Raw genomic sequence first — 19,678 nt, 5'->3', positions numbered from 1 at the left:
TTTAAATAAGTACTTAGATTTATTACATCATCGGAGTTTGAAACTAGTAAACATTGTTCACTCCTCCTAGTCATCACCTTCTGAGGCAGGGTTCCACTCGACTGTCCAACCCGGTGGCAAGGTGGACGACCAAGTCAACCTAGAAACCATATCCTCCTCGAAGGTACCTGAAAACAAATTATGCCACAAGAAAGGCTGAATATACTAATACTCAGCTAGATTTACCTGGTGTTAGGAGTCTACTCCTCTACCTCTAGACCATGAAGTTGTTTGGCTGAGGGGTTTGGTTTGCCAAAAGCACTAGCTTAGTCTAAAATCAAATTTTAGCTTTTGAAGGTTTAATATTTGTCCTTAAGCTAGGTTTCAACCTTCTAAGCATACATGGTAACACACATTTAGTGCAAGCAACACTTTATCTCATGAAAAATCATTCCGCTTCTTACTCGATGTAGCAGCACGTATCAAGCAGTCTCATTAGTTGCGAGAAGCAAACAATTCGAATCGAGTTTAAAACCTTGAAGGGAAACCTAAACACATGACATGTAGGAGCACTCCACCCCACACATGTCAACCGTCCCCATCGATTCCCCGTCAACAGATCAGAGCCCACTGTCATTGGCATACAATGCTCCACTGACCCTGCCCGCCATCGTGCAGTGACCGCACTTGTACCCACCATAACCGGAATGGGAGACCCTATCTCATGAACACGTGGTGAGGTATGTCTACGGGCAGGTTCACTCAGGTACTAGGCTTACCGATTTACTATATTTCTCGGCATGTGCTTAGTACTTTCAAACGCTTGACACACGGTACCACACATTAATCATTATAACAGTTTCATCTTGTAGACAAGGCATCCCCATGGATCCTTGTCCACAGACCATCATAGTTCAAGTATCAAAGTTGATACAATCAATTCCTAACCTTGCTTGAGTGCTAGAAAAATCACTTGACTTCTACCGAGATCCTGAATTAGCATAGCAACTACTCGACCTAGTATACTAGTATCAATCTCAAAAGGAATCCTGAGTTCATGCAACTAGGGTTTTAAACAACTCCTACACTTAAGTGCTCAGTACAGGCCTACAAACATTAAGTGTAGTAAAATAGCATATATAAATGGTTATGCATAAAACTGGGGCTTGCCTTCAATTGCTGGGGCAGCAGGTAGATCCTCAGTAGTAGCCTCTGTAGCTAGCTCCTGACCTTCTTTTGGGTCTGCTCCTTGCTCGGGATGAGCACGTACTCTCCGTCAGCGAGGTTGCAATCTATTTAATATGATGCATAAGATGCATGTACATTTATAATATGCAGACAATAAATGTGATGCATGGTTGAGTAACACTAGGTTATTTTGGGTTCCTCTTTTATTCTAATTTCCCTTAGGCCCCGTTTGTTTCGTTGGAATTGAATTTCATTTTAATAATTATAATTTAGACAAAACTAATTAAGTTTATATATTTATATATGTAATATATTTGTATATTATCTTAAATCATATGAGAGAGATAGTTATATACTACATTTATGTTATAACAAAGCAAGTAGAAGAGTGTGCTATAAGTTGTATATCGGAAAAATAGCATGTAAATCTATAGAATCAATTTCCATATCTCACCCTATGAATTTGAGATAAGCTTATATGATAACTTTGGAAAGTGGTGGAATGTCACATTCTAAAAAAATAGTCTATTCTAATAGTAAGATTCCAATTTCTCAAAATGAAAGAAAACAAACGGGGCCTTAGGCTTTTAATGGTGATCTGAACTACGAAGGTTACCTAGAATTCTCCGAAAATTCTGAAAAATTTATAGTAGCTTAATTCTGGTTAAATTAGTCTGTTCTAGGAATTTGGGGTCAAAACTAATTAGAATCGGATTTAAACAAAAATAACAAAAACTAGGGTAGAGGGGTCACTTTATACTAGACTTTCCATTCATAAGTGACCTATGTTCCAAGGGTTATTTTTATTGGTATCTAAATGCAATATCTTGGTCTTGTGTAAAAATATACTTAATGATACTTAGTAAATATTTGTTTATGTTTTTATAAAGTTGTGGGGCTAAAAGGTGCTTTTAACTAACTTTTCTTTTGAAAAATGTCAAACAACAGACTTGGTATTTTTCCTAACCTTTTCATTGCGCAAGAGCAATCATTCCTATGTTTGATCATTTTTCCTTATAGGGGATAAGTTGTATGATTTTCTAAAGTTCCTTACAATTTCTCACGGGGCAGGGGAAAACATATTTCCTAGTAATACTTAGGTTATTTTTATATTTTTCCTCAAAACCTTGCTGCTAAATTAGTCTAGGAAAAATAAATTGGTCTTGGGTTTCACATGACTAGGTCCTGATTTTATTTACCAAGAAAATGGGCAGGAATCTAATTTATTTTATGATCCCTACTTAAAAGAGAAGACCATGATGTATAATAATTTTGTGGGACTCTACTGTTAATTGGTTATCTCCTAAAAATTTCTCAGCTTCAGTACTATAGTTCTACTAATTTATTTCTTTTCTTGCATATTACTTAATATCTACATAAAAATCTAAACTTCAAGAAATAGTACTAGACTAGTGAGTTTTTTATTTTTATTCTAAAGTTCACCCTATCCAGAACCTAGTAAAATTTGTTTGACTAAATTTGGTCATATTTTGCCCAAGTTATGAATTTTTAAAGTTTTCTGCTGATTATTTAAAGTGGATTTTTGAAAAAGAAAGGGAAAACCATCTTTCAAACGGGTCCCTGGAGTTTTCTCCCCTCTTTTCTTATGGATTGGTCCTTGGCGCACTATTCACCTGAGTCTAGGCCTTTGCGCATAACCCCCTGGTTTCCCTGACCTCTAATCCACGGTCCGTGGCTAGGTTACACAGTACCTGTGGCGAAGGAGATGACTGAGCGGCTTACTGGCGTTGGTAGGATTCCGACGAAGGGTCAAGCGAGGATGGGGAGCCTCTTGTGGGGGACAGATATCCCCCGGGTCCACAAGAAGGCGAAAGACCCTTGCATGGGGCCACAGACCCGTTATCCCGCAAGGTCATCTCAGCGTGGGCCCAGCGAGGACCGCAAGTGAAATGGGCCGACCCAAGAAGGCGATGGGCCCGTACCCGGATCGTCCGTGGATTACGTGCAATCTCAAGGAACCGTCCGACTTTCCCGCGCCCGTCGCCCTTGAACGTCCGGGGCAGATCAAGATGGAGTCGGTGGGTTTTCCTTAAGATAAGCTAAGTCAGTTTGCTATTAGTTAGGAGATATACTAGAAGAATGTGATCATCATGTACGTAGGGAGTGCCCCACAGTCGTGTATATAAGGCCCAGGGGAACCCCATCATTTTCATCTCATTAGCCCTTCTCCATTCAGGAGACGCCACTTGTAACACACCACACATATACAGACCCACCACAGGAATTAGGGTATTATGCCTCTCAAAGCAGCCCAAACCTGCAGAAAATCATTTGTCTCTCTCTCATGCTCCTAGCATGAACCATCGAGCTACAATCAACAATATCGTCCTACCCAAAAGCACCGCAAGGGTATCCCTGGGTGTGCAGTCGGACACTAAACACCGACAGCTGGCACGCCAGGTAGGGGTCGTGTCGTTTATCAAAGCTAGCTCAATGGCCATCACCTTCAAGAACAAGATCACATGCATAGTGGATGAAGAAGGGACCCTACACCACATAGCGGATCTACCCGAGAAGAAGCCTTCCTCGAGAATCCCGAGGAAAGCCGGAGCAAGACTATGGACATCACCCCCACTCGTAGCTCGGGGAAGATGAACCCTTGCGGATCGAAATTCGGGAACCCTCGGGAAAGGAAAGATCGGTCGGTCGGAGTTTTGCTTACCCAAAAAATCCGTTGTCCACCTCGCCCACAAAGGAGTGGACACGGGTCACTCGGAAGAAGGAAACAAACACACCGAGTCAGGGAAGGAGAACACGTCAAGCTACCCTTTCGATACCTCCGGCCTCAAAGGAGGATGGGAAGAAGAGCACTGTCACGCCGGCTCCTTTCTACCCTGACATCCCCTTCATGCAGGGGAGATTAGAGTCAACGCCTGTCTCCGACGATGATCCTACCATACAAGGGGAGGAACCTCCCCAGCGTGAAGCTCAGTGACAGAGAAACAAATGACGGAACGTGCGGTGACATCATGATGCCGGGGAACGGGATCCGCGCAGCTTGTATCCCGAGACGAAGCCTCAGAAGTGGAAGAAACTCCCGACGAACAAGTGCATCGAGAAAGGCGTAACTCCCGCCGCCACGATCGTCGACAAGCTCAAGATCGGGAGTGAGAGCTAGCCGAACAAGACGCCAGGCTTTGGCGAGAGAACCCTCTCCTTGCTCGAAACCTGTACCCTGATTTTGCTCGAGCACTAAACACGCCGAGTGAAGTCGTGGGAGTACTAGCATAGATAGCTGATGATCTCCCACGAACCCCACACATGGAAGGCTACTGGCGGCTGCTTACTCAGGCAACTAATCACCTTCTGCCCCTGTTGGGGACTTGTTCTCAAATGCTATGAATTAAGAACAAGGCAACATAAAATGTTAAATGTTAATGTCCTTCGTCCAACGAAGCATTATTCCCTTGGGGATTAATGGACCTTGGACGAAGGTTGATGACAATATGATTACGAAGGTTAAGTCTTCGTAATTGAATTTTAATAGATTGTATAAGATAGCATAAAATATAGAGTATCAACGGTAAATGAATCATAAATGAACTATATTATATTTACTCGGTATATTTAATCATTGAATACAGTTATACCTCTGCCTTGGCAAAGATTGGTTTCCGAATGATGCGATTGCAAAAAATACCGGAGTCCGTGAACAGTAAAGGAATACTGTTCACTATTTATAGGCACGGGATCCAGCCTGTGAGGAATTACAATCACACCCCTCATAAAAGTTTACAACAATGACTCAAACTCTTATGGGCTAAAGGGTCATTCTATCTTTAAGTCGGTTTGCATTTCTGAAGCTTTATGAACTGCATCCTTCGGCATCACGTACAAACAGCTTCAGCCGAAGCTGTTTCTTCCTGCAGGACCTTCGGCGACGAAGCATGGTCCCAACAGTAGCCCCTTCGCGGTGCTAGATCGTTTTTCGTAACGAGCTTGATCCGTGAAAAAAGTATCTCAGGCTTCGGGAAGCCGAAGGTCCAAAAAACACCTTCCCTGAGCTCGTTGCCGAGAAACGATTAAAATAATCCGAGCGCGAGGTGGCCCCGCCATGCAGCAGTTACACGTGTCCTGGCGATTCACCTTCTCGGGTTCTGTGGCCCAGCGTTCAGTGGGTGCCAGCTGTTCGCCTGGTGTAAAAATCCTGGCGATTCATCTTCTTTCCTGCATCACTATATAAACAGACGGGTAGGTGTGAAGTTACCACAGCATTCATTGCTATTTGCACTGTTTTGCTGCCAAAATTTTTAACCATAGCCGAAGCTTGACTCTCAGAATTAGACGAAGCTCCAGTTTGAAGCCTACTTCGTCAGAAGAAAAAGCTTCGGAAGAAATAGTATTTAATTCCCAAAAAATTCAGAGTTAAATGGCCAGAGTGCGTTCTACCGCTAGGGTTGAGCGTGAAGGAGGCGAAGCTGAAGGATCGGAGACTGTTCCCATCTCCGAAGCGATGCAACGATCCGGACTGGTAACCCCGGAAGAAATCCCCACTGCTGAGACAGAACAGGCGACTGCCGAAGCGAAAGAAGGAAACATTGAGGAAACTGATTCCGAAGATGATTATCGTATTGCCATGCCAAGTAAGCCCAGCCACTTGGACTTCGGAAAGTCGACTGTTTCGAAGGCTGATCTCTCCAAGATGGTAAAGTCGGGTTATTTCAGTGAAAGTCAGAAGAAGCTACTACGCTTCGGGGGGGAAGAAACTACTCCGAAGCCAGAGAAGGACGAAATAGTCATTTTCAAGAGCTTTCTAAAGGCTGGGTTGAGATTCCCCCTGCATGGGATTATTGCAGATGTATTGAAGAGATTTGGGATCTACTTTCATCAGCTGACTCCTAACGCTATTATTAGGCTTAGCGTCTATATCTGGGCCCTCCGAGGCCAGGCGGTGGAGCCGTTCGCCGACAGTTTTTGCCGAGTTCATGAGCTGCATTATCAGACGAAGGCTAGAAAAGATGGATTGCATGATAACTTTGGTTGCTATAATTTTGCCTATCGAAAAACCACAAAGTTTCCTGTCATCAGCTATCGAAGCAAGTGGCCGGCAGGCTGGAAATCGGAATGGTTCTACGTCAAGGTTGATGACGACAAGGAGAAGCTTGTGCAGAGTCCGCTTGAATTAATCTTCGGAGAAACCCGACCTCATTGCAACATGACACCAGAAGGTCCAACCCAAAAAGCATTGGCTGAGTTTAAAATTATTTCAGAGCATATCAGCACAAGAGACCTGGTTCAAGAGTTTTTGGCTTTCAGGGTTTTTCCTACCTTAAAAGAATGGGAAATGCCGAAGCCAGAGGGGGAGAAGAAAGAAGGGGAACTTGTGCGGTTACCTTACTATTACAAGTTTAAGAAATATTTGAAAACACCTTGCCAAGAGTGGCTGGACACAATTGAAATAATGTGCAATGAAATACTCGGTAATTACTCCAAAAAGGAGGATCAGTTGATGACTGCGGCCTTTGGTACCCGTTCGAAGCGAAGACTGAATCGAGTGCTGGACGCCCTGGGTTTCGAATACCCTGACTACGAAAATCTGAATAAAGGTGTCGAAGGCCGGAAAAGGAAAAGGGTAGCCGAAGCTTTAAATGAAGATGAGAAAGAACCACCAAAAAAGAAGAATATTCCGAAGAAGAGGAAAGTATCATCTCCAAAGCAGAAAGTATCCGACGAAGAGGAGACTCCCGCATCACGCTCTGCCACTAACGTGGAAGAGATTTTGAAGGTAATGACTGAATCCCTGCCTGTGAAGCTAAGTCCATTGGGGCCTCAACTGACAAAGTTTTTTCAGAAGGAAAAGGAGCCCGAAAAAACGAAGAAAACAACTAAAACAAAGAGACAAAGAATCATCGCAGTAACAGAAGTCATTGACAAGACACCACCGAGAGCTTCAGCTCAGAAGATACCAGCGGCTGAGGAAATAACAAATATTGAAGTCACACCTTCGGAGGTCGCGGCTACCGAAGCTGCCTCAATTGAAGATTTGAATTTGGCAAGCACAATCGAACACATCGACAAAATGCTGCTAAACATGGCCACAGAAGAAGCCACTACTGCCGCCGAAGAGGCCATGGCCGCAGTGTCTGAGAAAGAAAAGGAAATTGCTGACGAAGCTTCGGAGGACGAAGCCTTCATGTTTCAAAATTTAGTTGGACAAGAATTGTCAAAAACCGAAATAGAAGAGCTTAAAGAATATGCCAAATCTTGCGGATATAAACCAGGAGCACTCCTCTTCGGGGGTATTGACGATGAAAAATTAGACTGTATCCGGGATCAAACTGGAGCTAAGGTTATCGGTACTCTATAAAAGAGTATCGGTTTTCTAAAGCTGGAAATGGACATTAGCCGCTACCGACGACAACATATCGTTGGTAGTTTATTTTATTCCAATTTCAAGGTGAACTACTTTTCCTTTGACTTTTATTGTTTTTAATAATGAAGACATGTCTAACGAAGGTTGTTTACGTGCAGAGTATGCTGTTGAGCAAGGCTTTGAAAATGCAGCAAGATCTAGAAGACAAAAAACACGAAGTTATAATTGAAAATTTAGAGAGCAAATTAAAAGAGCAATCAACTACTATTGAAAAGAAAAACTTCGACCTTCAGGCAGCTGAAGGCTTATTGGCAGAAGTCGAAGCTAAAATAGCAGAATTGAATATGAAGCTTCTCTGCCAATCTGAACAGTTTGAACAAGAAAAGCAAGAACTTAATGCGAAACTTGAAGCCGAAGCCCAACAAAATTCAGATTTGAAAAAATTACTGGCAAGCCTTCAAGACAAATGCTTGGAGTTTAGTAATAGATGTATTCAACGACTGAGAAAAATCTTCCACTCAGTCGGGGCTAGCAGTGAGAAGTTCACCCCGTCAACTGAAGATTTACCAAAGACCTTCGAACATATTGAGGGTGAAATTGATGAACTTGACGAAGTTATAGCCGGGCACGGTGACTTCTGTGCCTGGGTAGCTTCTCGGGGCACTGCTGCAGCTTTTCTGAAAGCTGGCTGCGACCATGGAAAAATTGTTAATAGGCCTAATTTCACTCTATCACCATCGATTTTAGATGATATTCCTGACCTCGCCCGAAGCATTTCTAATAGATTTGTAAAGATGATATGGACAAAAGGCGGGCGAGAAAAGGCTGGAGATGAAGCTCGGAGTCATCTTGAACCAGTAAGAAATCATACCTTGTGCTTACCTTTTCCTTCAAGCTTGGTTTTGACCCACAACAACCTAATTCATGTAGGATGACGAAGCCGAGACCAATGCTTAAATAGTATGACGCCGAAGATGAGGCCTCATGAAGATCAGTAGGAGTAGACTGTAGACAAACTCAAGAAACTTTTGAAATAACTTTTGTAAATATGACTAAACTGTTCTTAATGAATTCTGTTCATACCTTGTAATATGCTCTTACCCTTCCATTAATGTATGAGCGACGCTTTGATGTGGACGAAATTATCTTTTTGAGCCGAAGGCGAAAAAACACCTTCCCTTCTTTTCGTACACAGCGAAGCATAAAAAAACAACTTTTCCTTTTTTCCGAAGCTCTTCTTTTCGTACACGAAGAAGTACAAAAGACAGTTTTTTTTCCTTTTTGCCGAAGCAACCACTTATGCTATGATGATGGTTATCCTACATATGCCTGGATGAATGTTTATGAATGCAAATGTTATGATGTAATGTGATGTGCAAATGAATGTCCAAACACATATCCGAAGCCATAATCACAACCGTTATTTCTTTAGAAACAATCACATATCAGCGCTGACTTTTCGCTGTAAGCCTCCCTTAGGAGCTTCTTCGCCTTTTACTTCAGCGGAATCAGCGTTGACTTTTCGCTGTAAGCTCTGCATTCCCTTAGGAACGACTTTGGAGCTTCTTCGCCTTTTACTTTCGGCGGAATCAGCGTTTATTTTTCGCTGTAAGCTCTGCATTCCCTTAGGAACGACTTTGGAGCTTCTTCCCTGTTTCTTTTCGGCACTCGATGGTGTGTTCTCAGTTTTTACATTTACATCTTTGGGGGATTTTGCTCTTATAGAGCTAAAAAAGGAAATTACATGTGATGGCCCCATTAAAAACCTTTCTCCCCCTTCAGAAAGGAAAAGGGTGCCATGAAAGAAAAAATAAAAAATATAAAAAATCACATCAAGTTATACATAATATCGCCGAAGCTCATCCGCATTCCAAGATCTAGGAATGTCGTTGCCGTCCATATCCTTCAATCTGTATGAACCGGGTCTTGACGAAGATGCTACCAAAAAAGGTCCCTCCCATTTCAAGTGCAACTTGCCCACTGTATCTGGGTTAGCCACTCTCCGAAGCATCAAATGTCCTGGCTCAATATTCTTTAGCCGAACTTTTCTATCACGCCATTTGATTGTTTCAGCTTGATATTTATTGATGTTCTCCACAGCTTGAAGCCTGATCCCTTCTATAGCATCTTTTTCCACAGAATGATCAGCTTCAGAATCTGATTATGCCGAAGCTACTACTCTTATTGATCCAGTTTTAGCTTCCTCCGGAGTTATTGCCTCGTCACCAAACAATAATTTGAATGGAGTAAAGCCTGTTGACCTTGATATTGTTGTGTTGTGGCTCCATACCACTTTGATTAATTGATCTGGCCACTTTCCCCTGGGCTGATTGAAGATTAACTTCATTATTCCTGTCATTATGATGCCATTGGCTCTTTCAACGAGTCCATTTGACTCCGGATGCCTCACTGATGCAAAATGGATCTTCGTGCCAATTTGATCACAGAATTCTCTGAAAGCTTCGGAGTCGAACTGTGTTCCATTATCTACAGTGATGGCCTTTGGTACTCCGAAACGACAAACAATGTTCTGCCAGAAAAACTTTTGAATGGTGGCCGAAGTTATTGTGGCTAAAGGCTTTGCCTCAATCCATTTAGAAAAATATTCCACATCCACTACAACATATCTTAAGTTTCCTTGGGCCGGTGGTAACGGACCTAACAAGTCAAGGCCCCACCTTTGCAATGGCCAGATAGGTTGTACCAGCTGAGTTAGAGACGAAGGTTATTTTTGATCTCTTGCACATTTCAGACAACCTTCGCACTTTTGAACTAATTCCGCTGCATCCGAAGCTGCCTTCGGCCAATAAAACCCTTGACGGAAAACTTTTCCAAGTAACGGCCTAGATCCAATGTGAGATCCACACAGTCCTGCATGTATTTCTTTCATCAATTCTATGCCTTCGGCTCTAGATAAACACTTGAGTAATGGAGCACAAACTCCATGCTTGTACAACTCTCCTTCTATCATGACATATGGACGAGCTCTTGCCTCTATCCTCCTGTTGTAAGTTTCGTCATCTGAAAGGAAATTACCCTGAAGGTAAGAGATAATCTCAGTTCTCCAGTCTTCACTATAAACAGGTGATATATTGAGGACTGCTCTTTCAAGAAGTTCCACTGAAGGTGCTTTTATTGTCTCGAAGAACACATCCGAAGGTAAAGGCAGCCCCTGTGCTGCTGACTTAGCTAGCAAATCAGCATGCTCATTTTGTCCTCGAGGGATATTTTTGACAGAAAATCCTTCGAAGGAAGCTTCAATCCTTCGGACCGTGTCTAAATATTTTTCAAGCTTCGGATCTTTAGCCTTACAACTCTTGTCGATATGACCCGAAACAACCTGGGAATCTGTTTTAAGAATGGCCCTTCTGATTCCCATTGCTTTTAACTTCCGAAAGCCCAAAAGCAGGGCTTCGTACTCAGTAATATTGTTAGTACAACTAAAATCGAGTCTTGCTGCATAACAAGTTTTAACTTTGAATGGTGAGACCAACACAGCGGCTGCTCCTGCTCCGAAGGTTCCCCAAGACCCATCGCAAAACACTGTCCATACTTCGGCATCTTTATTTGTTTCTTCATCCTGAGCCCCTGGCATCCAGTCAGCAATGAAATCTGCCAACGCTTGAGACTGGATCGAAGATCTATGCACATAATCAATGCAGAATTCATTGAGCTCTGCAGCCCATTTTCCAATCCGTCCAGTAGCTTCTCTATTTCTCATAATATCCTTCAACGGTTGTGAAGAAGGAACAACAATATTATATGCTTGAAAGTAATGCCGAAGCTTCCTGGATGCCATCAAAACAGCATATAACACCTTCTCCAATTCTGTATAGTTTTTCTTTGATATACTAAGAACTTCAGATACAAAATACACTGGGACCTGCTTCTTGACTTGGCCATCAAGCTTCTCCTGGACAAGTGCTGCACTTACCGCTGAATACGAAGCTGCCACATATAATAACAAAGGAGCCCCTGGCGTTGGTGGAGTTAATGTTGTCAAATCTATCAAATATTGCTTCAGTTCCTCGAAGGCTTTTTGTTGGCTTGGTCCCCATTGAAAGACTTCGGCTGATTTCAGCACTTCGAAGAATGGTAAATTTCTCTCTGCTGATCTGGATATGAATCTATTGAGAGATGCCAGCCTCCCTGTCAATCTTTGGGCCCCCTTTTTTGTAGTTGGTGGCTCCATTCGAAGTATAGCTTCAATTTTACTTGGATTAGCTTCAATTCCCTTTGTTGAAACCAAGCATCCAAGAAATTTCCCTTCTTTACTCCGAAGACACATTTTTCTGGATTCAACTTTAGACCAGCTTGTCTAAAACTGGCGAAGGTCTCCTGCAAATCAGCAATGTGATTTTCCTGTTTCGTGCTTTTTACAATGATATCATCAACATAAGTTAGCACATTTCTGCCTATCTGAGACTGAAGAACCTTCGCAGTCATTCGGCTGAAACTTCCTCCAGCGTTCTTGAGCCCCTCGGGCATCCGAAGGTAACAATATGTTCCACTGGGGGTTATGAAACTGGTCCTCGACTCATCCTCCTTCTTCATCCAAATTTGATGATAGCCTGAATAACAATCTAGAAGGCTCATAAGCTCTGACGAAGCTGCTGCATCAACTAAGGAGTCTATCCTTGGCAATGGGAATTCGTCCTTCGGACAGGCCTTGTTGAGATCCGTAAAGTCGATACACATTCGCCATTTGCCATTGGCCTTTTTTACCATAACAGTGTTAGCTAGCCATTCTGGGTACTTTACTTCTCTGATAACTCCTGCACTGAGGAGTCTTTTGACTTCATTCCGAGCGCCTTCGGCCTTGTCATCAGACATTTTCCGAAGCCTCTGCTTTCTGGGTCTGAATGATGGGTCAACATTGAGCGAATGTTCAATAACATCCCTGTTAACTCCGCAAAGATCATTGGCTGACCATGCAAAAACATCTTTGTTGTTGAACAAAAACCTTATCAAGGTTTTCTCCTGTTCTTCGGATAATTGGGAGCCCAACAGCACCTTCTGCTCTGCTATGTCCTCACATAAGAGCATGGGCTTCGGTTGATCTGCCGAAGCTGCTTTCTCCCTTCTGAATTTGTACTGTTCACAAGCTTCAGCTCCATCTATATTATGGATTGCTTTTGAGTCAGTCCAGTTTCCCTCGGCCCTTCTGGCAGCTTCCTGACTTCCATGAATAGCAATGGGTCCTTGATCCGAAGGTATCTTCATGCAAAGATAAGCAGGATGAAGAATTGCTTCGAAAGCATTAAGGGTACCACGACCAATAATTGCATTGTAAGGGTATTCCATGTCAACAATGTCAAACACGACTTGCTCGGTTCTGGTGTTGTTGATGAAGCCGAAGGTCACTGGCATGGTGATCTGTCCCAGTGCTACAATTTGTCTTCCTCCGAAGCCACAGAGAGGGTGTGTAGCATCATGAATCTTGTCTTCTGGCTCTTGCATTTGTCTGAAGGCCTTAGCAAATATAATATCAGCTGCACTGCCTGTATCAACCAAAACATTGTGGACCAGAAATCCTTTGATAACACAGGAAATAACCATAGCATCGTTATGAGGAAAATCCTTGAGCTGAAGATCCTCTTGGGAGAAGGTGATTGGAATGTGTGACCATCTTGACTTGATGAAGGGTCCCTGCACTCCAACATGTTGTACCCTTCTCTGCGCCTCTTTCTTCTGCTTTTTGTTGGCTGGTTCTGAGCACGAACCACCTGTTATCGGGAGCACCAGCTTCGGGGCCGAAGCAGCTCCAACTTGATCGTTAATCGAAGCCATCAGCTCAAAAAGTGGAAGTGAGTTGACCGGAGGTGGGCGCCAATGTTGGGGACTTGTTCTCAAATGCTATGAATTAAGAACAAGGAAACATAAAATGTTAAATGTTAATGTCCTTCGTCCAACGAAGCATTATTCCCTTGGGGATTAATGGACCTTGGACGAAGGTTGATGACAATATGATTACGAAGGTTAAGTCTTCGTAATTGAATTTTAATAGATTGTATAAGATAGCATAAAATATAGAGTATCAACGGTAAATGAATCATAAACGAACTATATTATATTTACTCGGTATATTTAATCATTGAATACAGTTATACCTCTGCCTTGGCAAAGATTGGTTTCCGAATGATGCGATTGCAAAAAATACCGGAGTCCGTGAACAGTAAAGGAATACTGTTCACTATTTATAGGCACGGGATCCAGCCTGTGAGGAATTACAATCACACCCCTCATAAAAGTTTACAACAATGACTCAAACTCTTATGGGCTAAAGGGTCATTCTATCTTTAAGTCGGTTTGCATTTCCGAAGCTTTATGAACTGCATCCTTCGGCATCACGTACAAACAGCTTCAGCCGAAGCTGTTTCTTCCTGCAGGACCTTCGGCGACGAAGCATGGTGGTCCCAACAGCCCCTCGCTCATCCTGCGAATGACCTGCGACATGCCATCAAGAGCCGGCGAGACGTGCGGAGCTCCATCAACGCTTCACGCGACCGACGGCACGAAAATGAGATAAGGCGTTGGGAGGTGTACGACCGGGATCATGGCGTACCAGCACGAAGTCTTGCCACCCGAGTTGAGTCGGTGGCAGCCTCAACTAGTGGCCCGTTCCGGGGACGGTCGAGACGACCTACTACCGACTCCCCTCCCCGGGACCGACGACATGAACACTGGCAGGAGGACACATGCGGAGTCTCCACGTTCACTCCACGTCTCCGGGTTATCCAATGGCCTCCCAACTTCAAGGTCTCCAACGTCGACAAGTATGAGCCTAAGCAGGACCTGGGCAACTAGTTGGTCGTCTACACGACTGCCGCCCGGGCTACTGGGGCAACGGACGACGTCATGACGGCTTACTTGCCCATTGTCCTAGGGCCAGACGCACTGCAGTGGCTCCAGCATCTACCTCGGCACTACATCGATGATTGGAGCGACTTCAGTCACCGGTTTATCACGAACTTCTAGTCTCTCTCCGATAAACCGACGTAGCCATGGGACCTCAAATCCATCAGGCGCCAGAACAATGAGATCCTCCGATTGTTCCTCAAAAGGTTTCAAACAATGAGGAACCACATCCCCGAAGTCGCTGAGGCAGCCGTAATTGTAGACTTCTATCGAGGATCTAACGACTCGGCCTTCGTCCGAGCCATACTCTAAAAAGCGTCAGACCTCCGAACAATTGTTCTAGGAGGCAGACATCTACATCACTGCGGACGAGCGAGCCCAGGACCTCATCGGGGGCACAAAATCCGCGCCACCCGCACCACGGCGGGACATCAACCAGTAGCCGGACAAGCGCTGGGAGAAAAGGCCTCGCGAAGAGGTGCATACCGCTGGGCCACCTACCGCTCGGTCCCGCGGCGTACCCCACGGAGGAGTACAGACACTGGATGAAATCCTTGACTCCCAGTGTCCGTACCACAAGAACATGTGCCACACCTAGCGGAACTATAGAGACATCAAACATTTCGTCGGGCATGGCCGACCATTCCAGCAACTACCACCTCCCCCGCCACGAGGAGAGCCTGGCGAGCCTAGGCGGCCTCAGCAGCAGGAAGAGGGGAGGGGTGGAGCTTTCCTGCACGTTGATAGGGAGGTCAACGTTATCTTGGGAGGACATGGGGCACAAGAAAATAGGAGGCAACAAAAGCTCAACGACCGACAGGTCCTAGTAGCCACAACCAGTGCCCCAGTCCGTTACTGGTGGTCCGAGCACGCGATAACCTTCAGCCGAGTTGATCAATGGCTCAACTTTGATCACCCCGGCAAGTATCTGCTACTCGTCGATCCGGTGATCCGAGAAAGCCGGGTAAAGAAAGTATTGGTGGATGGGGGAAGCAGCATCAATGTCACCTTCCCCCGGACACTCCAGGCCCTAGGGGTCGAGGTCGAAGACCTCACCGAGTCGGATACTCCCCTTTTCAGTATCGTGCCGACCGAACGGGAGTACCCGCTCGGACACATCTACATGTCTGTCACCTTTGGAACCCTAGAGAACTACAGAACCGAGTTCCTGAGGTTCGAGGTGGCACGCTTCGACTGTGAGTACAACGCCATCATAGGAAGACCAGGACTAGCGAAATTCATCACTATTCCGCATTACCCGTACATGACACTCAAGATGCCAGGACCTCAGGGGATCATCACCATGCGCGCCGACTTCCAAGGCGCCATAGAGTGCTTTCGGGGCACCATCCAAACAGCTCTCACCGTCGGTCCCCTGGTAAGCCTTCCCACATAGGCGAACAACAAACTGGAGGAAGAAAGTCTCACGACCCCCTCGAATGAAGCTCAGGTCGCGACCTCTATGCGGCCGACTGAAGAAACTAAAAGGATTAATCTGGGATTCTCTGATGAACGCAAGACTACCATCATTAGCTCCAGCATCGACGAAAAATAGGAAAGCGCGCTCATTTGGTTCCTGCAAGATAACTGGGATATATTTGCATGGCAACCTGTGGGCATGCCGGGAGTCCCAAGAGAACTGGATGAGCATAAACTTAAAGTGTATCCTCAAGCGAGACCGATTCGACAGAAGTTGCCTCGTTTCACGCCCAATAAAAGAGAAGCTATTCGTGCAGAGTTAGCTTGCCTAGTGTTGGTAGGATTCAATAGAGAAGTACTGCACCCTGAGTGGCTGGCAAACCCTGTTCTTGTACCAAAAAAGAATAAAGTCGATTGGTGCATGTGTGTCGACTGTACCGATCTCAACAAACATTGCTCCAAGAATCCCTTCGGACTCCCTGGGATAGATCAGGTAGTTAACTCAACCGCTGGCTGCTCTATGCTCTTCTTCCTAGACTGCTACTCCGGGTATCATCAGATCAGCCCGACGAAAGAGGACGAGGAGAAGACCGCCTTCATCACACAACCATGTCGTTCGGCCTCAAGAACGCTGGAGCGACTTACCAGAGAGCCATTCAGACATGCTTAGCCGTTCACTAGGGCAAGCGGGTGGAAGCTTATGTCGACGATGTGGTTATCAAGACAAAAAACTCAGAAAACTTCATCGAGGATCTGTAATTCGTCTTCAACAGCTTGAGACGCTACCGATGGAAGCTAAACCCATAAAAATGCATATTCAGAGTGCCAGCCGGAAAGCTACTCGGGTTCATTGTCAGTCATCGGGGAATAGAAGCAAATCTAGAGAAGATTGAGGCCATTATGAGGATGGAACCGCCATAGTCACAGAAAAAGGTGCAAAGGCTCACTGGGTGCATGGTCGCGCTAAGCAGATTCATATCAAGGCTTGGCGAGAAAGGAATGCCATTCTATAAATTACTCAAGAAGGTTGACAAATTTCATTGGACCGGAGAAGCATAGGAGGCTCTAGAGGCACTGAAGAAATTCCTTACCACTTCGCTAGTACTCAAGCCACCACGCCAAGCTACGCCCGGTTAGCCGGCAGAAGATTTGCTGCTATATATCTCCTGCACGACTCACGTGGTAAGCACCGCTTTAGTAGTCGAGCGAGCAAAAGAAGGGCACGCATATCCAGTGCAGCATCCAGTTTACTTCATTAGCGAAGTCCTCGGACCCTCAAAGATAAGGTATCCTCAAGTTCAGAAGTTGTTATACGCGGTACTTCTAACCGCTCGCAAGTCCGACACTACTTTGACGACCACAAAGTCATAGTAGTCACAGGATTTCCAATAGGCGATATTCTTCACAACAAGGAAGTTGTTGGGAGAATAGCCAAGTGGGCGTGTGAGCTTGGAGCTCATGATATAGAGTTCTGACCCCGCACGGCGATAAAAACTCAGGCACTGGTCGACTTCATATCAGAGTGGACTGAGCACCAGGTCTCGGAAAGCCCTAAGGTCACTGAAATATGGAGGATGTACTTTGACGGCTCGCTGATACTGCAAGGAGCAGGGGCAGAGATTCTCTTTATCGCTCTCGAAGGTGAACAACTCAAGTGTGCACTCCATCTCTTGTTTCTAGCATCGAATAATGCAGCAGAGTACGAAGCACTAGTCCACGGGCTGAGCATCGCGGTTTCACTCAGCATCAAGAAATTAATGGTGTACGACGACTCACTGGTGGTCATAAGTCAAGTAAACAAAGATTGGGATTGCTCGACCGACTCAATGAACAAATATTGTGCAGCGGTGCAGAAGCTAGAGGACAAGTTTGAAGGATTAGAATTCCACCACGTGGAAAGGGATCGCAATACAGCGGTTGACGCATTGTCAAAGCTGGGGTCCAGTCAGGCTCAACTACCACCTGGGGTTTTTGTCCAAGAAATACAGCAACCAAGTGTCACCACAGATCAGATGGAAGAATGCCACGTTCTGAGTCAGACAGAGGCAGATCCCAATGACTGGAGAGAGGCAATCATCAGATACATAAGAAATGAGGAAGAACCGGATGACAAGGCTGCGGCGGAACGCATCGTGAGTTAGTTGGACCATTATACCATATTAGGGGGCTTACTATATAGAAGAAGTGCAGGAGGGGTCCTCATGAAGTGCATCCACTCAGCTACTGGGAGGTTGCTATTAGATGAGATTCATGCCGGGCAGTGTGGCGTACATGCAGCGTCACAGACTCTGGTGGGAAAGGCTTTTAGATCCGGATTCTACTGGCCGACAGCGAAAAGTGATGCAGCCGAGTTAGTCCAGAAGTGCAAGGCGTGCCAATTTCTATCAAAGCAACATCATCTATCCGCACAACAGTTACAGACTATTCCTGTAACCTGGCCATTTGCATGCTGGGGGCTGGACATGATCAGGCCCTTCAAGAAAGCTCAAGGGGGATATACTCACATGCTGGTTGCCATCGACAAATTCACAAAGTGGATAGAATTCAAGCCCATCGCCTCTTTAACCTCAGCAAAGGCAGTGGAGTTCATTCAGGAGATAATGTTCAGGTTTGGAATACCTAACAGCATCATCACTGACCTAGGATCTAACTTCACCAGTTCAGAGTTCTTTGACTTCTGCGAGCAGAGGAGCATCCAGATCAAGTTTGCATCAGTGGCACACCCAAGAGCTAATGGGTAGGTGGAAAGAGCCAACGGGATGATACTTGATGCACTCAGGAAGAAGGTGTTCGACAAAAGTGAGAAGCTCGTAGGGAAATGGATTAGGGAACTACCAAATGTGGTCTGGAGCCTGTGAACCCAGCCGAGCCAAGCCTTGCACAGGAACACCCCATTCTTCATGATGTATGGATCAGAGGTAGTGCTACCAGCATATCTGATCTTTGGAGTGCCTAGATTAACATTTGAAAGCATAACAAAGTAGAAACAATCAGGCTAGAGGACATCGATGCGCTGGAGAAGGAACGGCTAAATGTGGTAATTCAGTCAGCCAGATACCAGCAGACCATGAGGCGCTACCACGACAAAGCGGTGCAGCATCGATCCTTCATAGTGGGAGACTTGGTCCTCCACCGAGTGCTAACTGTAGAGGGACGACACAAACTGTCACTACCGTGGGAAGGACCATTCATCATCGTAGAGGTCACACGACCGGGATCTTACCGACTCACCCAGATGGACGGCACCGAAGTGGGGAATTCATGGAATATCGAGCACCTCAAAAAAAATCTATCCCTAGCGATGCCTCGAAACTCTTGAGGACGAGTTGTACTTTGTGAGCAGAAGGTTTCATTATCAATAAAGTGTCCATTTTCCAAGGCATACAAGTTCTTGATCAACAACTGACCTAGGCTGGCTCAACTTGAAATCAGCACAACACGATTCAGGGTGATCACTATACCCTAATAACGGAGCAATCGGCTTAAGTCAAAAACGCCTTAAGTCGATGCAACATGCTCATGCTTACACAACTCAGGGTGATCACTATACCCTACTAACAGAGCAATCGGCTTAAGTTGGAAATGCCTTAAGTCGGTGCGACATGCTCACGCTTACACGACTCCGGGTGATCACTATACCCTACTAACGGAGCAATCGACTTAAGTAGGAAATGCCTTAAGTCGGTGTGACATGCTCACGCTTACACAACTCAGGGTGATCACTTTACCCTACTAACAAAGCAATTTACTTAAGTCAGAAACGCCTTAAGTCAGTGCGACATGCTCACGTTTACAGGACTCAGGGTGATCACCATACCCTGACTAACAGAGCAATCGGCTTATGTCGAAAATGCCTTAAGTCGGTGCGACATGCTCACGCCTGCGCGACTCAGGGTGATC

This window comes from Zea mays, chromosome 4 (assembly GCF_902167145.1).
Source record: "Zea mays cultivar B73 chromosome 4, Zm-B73-REFERENCE-NAM-5.0, whole genome shotgun sequence".
Taxonomy (NCBI): domain Eukaryota; kingdom Viridiplantae; phylum Streptophyta; class Magnoliopsida; order Poales; family Poaceae; genus Zea; species Zea mays.
Note: the sequence above shows the minus strand (reverse complement) of the source record.